Source organism: Lingula anatina, chromosome 1, assembly GCF_051362555.1.
Source record: "Lingula anatina isolate TDL-2025a chromosome 1, LinAna3.0, whole genome shotgun sequence".
NCBI classification, from domain to species: domain Eukaryota; kingdom Metazoa; phylum Brachiopoda; class Lingulata; order Lingulida; family Lingulidae; genus Lingula; species Lingula anatina.
Window position 1 is genome coordinate 8,003,972 of NC_141767.1, and position 6,000 is coordinate 8,009,971.

A 6,000-nucleotide genomic window follows, 5' to 3' on the forward strand; every position below is an offset into this window, starting at 1 on the left:
ATCGGGTCACTCTTAGGGAATTTATGCTGTTTTTTCACTTTTTTCAACATATATGCAGCACCGATAACACGATAAATGGAAAACCATTGTACCTTTTGACTTGAAACTTACAGAACTGATGAATATTCATAATATGCAGGTCAAGTTCGAAAACTGGCATGATTGGGCCATTTTTAGGGAATTTATGCTGTTTTTTCACTTTTTCAGCATATATGCAGCACCGATAACACAGTAAGTGGAAAACCATTTTACCTTTTGGCTTGAAACTTACAGAACTGATGAAAATTCTTAATACGCAGGTCAAGTTCGAAAATCAGCATGATTGGGCCATTTTTAGGGAATTTATGCTGTTTTTTCACTTTTCAATATAAATGCAACACTGATAACACAATATAAGAAAAACGGATTGGCCAATTGGCATTATATTCACAGGAGTGGTCAATCTTACTAAAATGCAGGTTGAGTTCGAAAATCAGCATAATCGGGCCATTATTTTAGAAGTTATACTGTTTTTTCACATTTCCTCAGATTCAATTATTAGGCATGTTAACAGTCTCATTATTGAACTAATTAGATGCGTAAAAGTATTTGTTTGATATTTCCTGCATCTTTACAACATTGTTAGTTGATTATGTAAAAAAACATGGTAAACTTGTTATCATGTATTGTGTAATAAAGTGTCAAAAATGGAAATAAACTCATATCATTGCAGTTTGTCAGATTCAATCATCCACTATGTTCAGAATCTCAGAATGGAGGAAATTGGACATTTAACACTGTTCTATTGATACTTTTCCCATCTCATCAATTTTCTTAGTTGGTCATATAAAAATGGCAGTAAAATGTTTATTTTGTTTTATGTTAAAAAAGTGTTAAAAATGGAAATAAACCCATTTCAGGACAGTGCTGTCTTGTTTACATTTTGGCATTTTCAAGATGTGACTTTGAAGTTCCATGGGCCTGAAGACCTTTGCTTGTCATGTTTTCTGAATGTCCATGTTACTAATATTTTATTAATAACATTTGATGGTTATCATGCTGTTAAACATTATGTAACGTTGCATCAAAATTTGAAGAAACCCCTATTTAGGGCACTGCTCCTATGATGACCATTTAAGGGAAAACATGTCACTTGCTGTTCTCAAACTTACAAGAAAGAAACATGGGTCTAACATACAGCCTCAGTAGGCAATGCAGTCTGTTTGGTAAATTTTTCTGGCAATTTAACAGTTTTTTGTGAAAATTTAATTTTTCACTTATTGACATTTTCAAGGTGCGACTTAGAACCTCCATGGGCTTGAAGACCCTTGCTAGTCACATTTTCTGAAAATCCATGACACGTATATTTTATCATTTAAAATTGATGGTCATTATGCTGTTAAGCATTATGTAATGTTGCATCAAAATAGAAGAAAACACAATATTTGGTGCTGCTGCCATGATGACCATTATGGGAAAACGGTGTTACTTATTACTGTCAAACTTTCAAAAAAGAAACACAGGACTAAAATGCAGCCCGAGTTGGAAAAGCAGTCTAATTGGCTTCTTTTTCTGGAAGTTATACACTTAGTGAAATATTCATTATCTTTTTGGCATATTCATTGTGGGACTGAGAGCTCCCATGGACATGAAGCCTAATGGTAATCAAATTTTCTACATGTCCATGCTATTTATAGTCAATAATCAAAAATTGGTGATAATTATTCTATAATTTATTATGTAATGTTACATCAAAATTGACAATAATCTTTTTGCACTGCTACTGCAAACATTATGAAAAGAAAACTGTGTTACTTATTATTATATTTAACTTATAAGTACGATTTTTAGGATTGGCATGCAGTTCAAATTAGAAAGCCAGGTCAGTTGGGTCATCATTTTTATTAAATTTATGCATTTTTTGTGAAATTTTCATTTTTCTCATTCTGGCACTTTCTAATTGAAAACTTGAACTCTGATGGGCCTGGAGCCTTATGCTTTTACTTTCATCAGCGTTACCTGTTGTGCATAATTAAAATTTTATGTTGACTGTGCAGTTAAACATAATGTATTATTGCATCAGAATTGGGCAGTCTCCTGTTTTTGTGCATTATTCTGTTGGAAGACTATCAAAATGGAGGATGGATCAACAAAGATACTTTGGAATACTGTCAGAAAATATCTCTGAATCTGCTCCTGTTATTGACCATGTTACCTGTTGTGCATGATTAAAAATCAGTGTTGACTGACTGTGCTATTATAAGCATTTATTATTGCATCAAAATTGACATAATGACCTATTTTGCATCTTTTTTTTTTCTGTTTTTTGTCTGTACATTTGACAGCTTTGCTGCCTTGTTTTGAAATTTGAGGAACCACAGATAGAGAAAACCAATTGCAATTCTCCGTTATTCCGAGAAAGATCTGTAGGATTGGGAATTGATTTGTTAATAGGAACGTGGACAGCGTTTGTCAAGTCTTTTTTGCTGCAGAACGCTTGTTTGCGTGCGTGTTTAATTAACTGACTCAAGGAGATTAGCCCAGACGTAACCGCGGCTTTGAATCAGTGTTATTTGGGCCAGAAACGCCAGGATATTGATAAATAGATTTTTCAGAGGATATTCACAGTTTGTAAGCCCTTTTCCTTTCCTAATTTATCAGAAGTCTTTTACTTTTTCTTCAGTCGTCTAGACGAGTAGCAACTCGGGTCCCACAGGTGGTGCAAATAACCTGCTTGCATGTATTGTAGGCCTTTAAAACGTGCACTTTTCCAACGGAGGTACCCAGGTGTAAATAAGACAAACCACAGGGATGGAAAAAGGTAAAGGAAAAAATATCAGCTGCTACCTTGAGTATTAATTAACAGATTTAACATATGCACAGAAAAATAATTTTGTCAACGTATCGGTTTTATTTATACTTTTAAACTAAAATTTTACTGGCAGTAGAAACGTGCACCCTATTTGAATCAAATGCCGGTTATTGGAAATACTAATTGAATCGACTGTTAAAAGACATGATGCAGCCACGTGCCTACTGCCGGTTTAGCGATGTTTACCAGTGCAAGCCAGGAAGGCATTCTCGAAAAATGTCTCGAAGGTCAACCGTTGAATAACTCAAATTGCATGTGGTAAACATTTTTTCTCAGTGTGAGCTGATCCCGCAGATTGTGTGGTCGGATGTGAAATGAAATGCAAATTTTCTTAATCAGGTGTATTGTTGCGCAGTGTCTTATCAAACAAGCAAGATAGGTAGGTGTTAGTGGTATTGAAATGAAAAAAGCATGTTTGTGTTAGGGGTACATTTTTTACGTATTTGTTTACCAGTTAATGTACTGATAAATTTTTGTAGTGCATGTAAGTGAAGACTCTTTTGTTGTTACTGGATGATAACATTTAGTTTTGTCGCATTTTGTGGATTTTGTAATCTCCGCTAATGGGAATCATCCAAGAAACCCGAGTCCCAAGACGTAATACAAATCAAGTAAGATTTAGCGGAATTTGGAAGAGAGAAAGATCAGAAATAATGAGAGATTATCGAGTGCGGTGTGGCGACGAATAAAAGATGACAGTCCTACGGATATTTTGCTAGTTGTTTTCTCTATAGTTCTGTCGAATATAACTATTTATTGAACAGCAGTACGAATGATTTGCGTGTCACTTTTGTATTGCCTTTGACGACGACATTTCTGGCGCATAGGATTTCACTTTAATCGCTGAAAAGTTAACCACACCTCAAAAAGATTGTAGCACGTTTTTCTTGTCTCGCATGACGTCACGCAATGCTGACAGCCTCACTTTGGGGAGTTTTCTATTCAACTTTGTTGTCAAATTTTGGCAAAGGGAAATATATTTTTCTAACAACGGTGGTTGTACATAGACTCTATAGTTGTCACTGTATAACCAATGGTCTTAACTTTAAACTACAGCCCAATATTTTTGTTTACTTTTTTATGTGCCCGTAAACTATACAGTTAAACTACATGTTCACGTTTTACGGCCCAATTCTCTTAATGGCTGTTTTTCAACTCATCCCTATCTACAGACACCAGAACTAATATGCATTATACACACAATGTGATTTTAATTGTGTTCCCGCTCAGACATGCAATTTAAAGCAACGTCCTGCCACAGCAATTTGTCAGTTGGGACTCCCTCCGCCTTTCTTTTTATTATTTTACGCCTTATGGAAAAGACAGACAGAGCAGACTGGCAATTTCGAAGGCAAAATTGGACATTTCCTTCGAGAGATTCCAAATTGAACATTGCCACTGTTGGCTAATGAATAAAACGCATAGGTTAATCATACAGGCCAATAGATGACAGAAAAAAACTCATGGAGTACAAACCTTATTTACTGAAATATCTGTCCTTTGATTTGCACAATACTAAATGACCCAATATCCCCTCTAGATTATACGCCATGTATTTTAGAAGATGGAAGTTCTACAAAATTAAAGTATATCGACGCTGCAGGGCATTGTCCTATTAATACTGTTAACTGGTTGTACGATTGTATTAATGATACATCTGTGCTTTGTTTCCCACTACTATCTGGTATGTATCGCACTGGTATCGTGAAAAAGCAAAAAAAGAAGTGGACATTCGAGTCTCGTCAGTGGAGCACACATTTTATGTAATATCTGCAGATAACCGTTTTAAATTTCGTTTTAATAACTGTCATTTTTCTTACAATATTAGAGGGTACTATAGTGTAGAAAAAAATGGGGAAACTCCGAATTATTCAAATATTACAAAACATTTTGAAGCACTGAAGTGCCTCAAATGCATACGTTTTTGTGGAATAAACCAAACATCTTTCCTTGATCACATAATACACTACCGGTAGAAGGCAACAGATATTCTGGCCTGCAACAAAATGCTGACAATCGACGAGTCTAACTACCCGGTGCCACGGAGGGGGTGGGGTGGTGGTTCTAATAACCCCTATACCCCGAACAGCCTTAAAAGTAAAACATATTCAGAGAAACCCCAGACAAAGCATTTGTCTGGTCTGCCTGAACCCAGATACAGTGTTACAATAGGAATGCTAACTGGTAAAATCAGATCACCTGATCACTGACCACAGAAAAGAATGTGTTCATAATTTTAGTCCACAGGTATTGGCCAAATGTGTGTCTTTCACGTCCTTGTCAGTTTCAGTACATTTAACGACAACAGCCCCCTACCCTTGCATTTAATCTGTCTGATCTATCTTCGGGAGGACAGATAGCGAAATGTCGTCATACATTCAGCGTCTTATCACCATATTCCAGAGCTGTATTCACTCGCTACTTCATAAATACATTTTTGCTTGTGATTCCTAATCTGATTTCTTACACCACTTCAATATCCGTTACCCGAATTGGCAACCATTCAGACTATTCTTGTGATATAGCAATTTTTATTAATTTAAGGTCTTCTTATATTATGGTGATAATCATATTATGGTATCGTTAGCTTTGGTATTCAAGCCCTCACGAAGCTTATCCTTGCAAGATTGCTGGAGTGTTTCCTGACTGTACATAGAATCAGGAAACCGGCACGGAATCCATCTCTATGGTGTTAAGTTCGTGCTTATTATCTCCCAATCTACAAAACAATCTCGTTTCTGTGACATAAAAACATTTACGGATAATCACTACAAAATGCTCATCATGTTCAAAGAATATACAGGGGGCACATGCACCAGCACGTGCACTGCTGAGGTCTCACGATTTGCCTCTTTGATATTGGTCATGCTTTTTTATGTCAACATCAATACCATAATCTCTCTTGAAGTTGGGGGGAAGTTCGATGGGTTTCCAAAATTTTTAACCCGCCAACCCGAACACGGCCAATGTCTGTCCGACGCTATCTAGACGGATTTTTAAGATCACTTACTCGTGGCAATAAAACTTTCAATATCTAATTTCTCTCATCTCTGTCGAAATAGGAAAGATATGTAGTGTTCTCGGCAAATTTCGTTAAAGATTGCAAACAAATTGGTGATTTCCCCCTCTCTCTTTCGTCAGGGATTTTA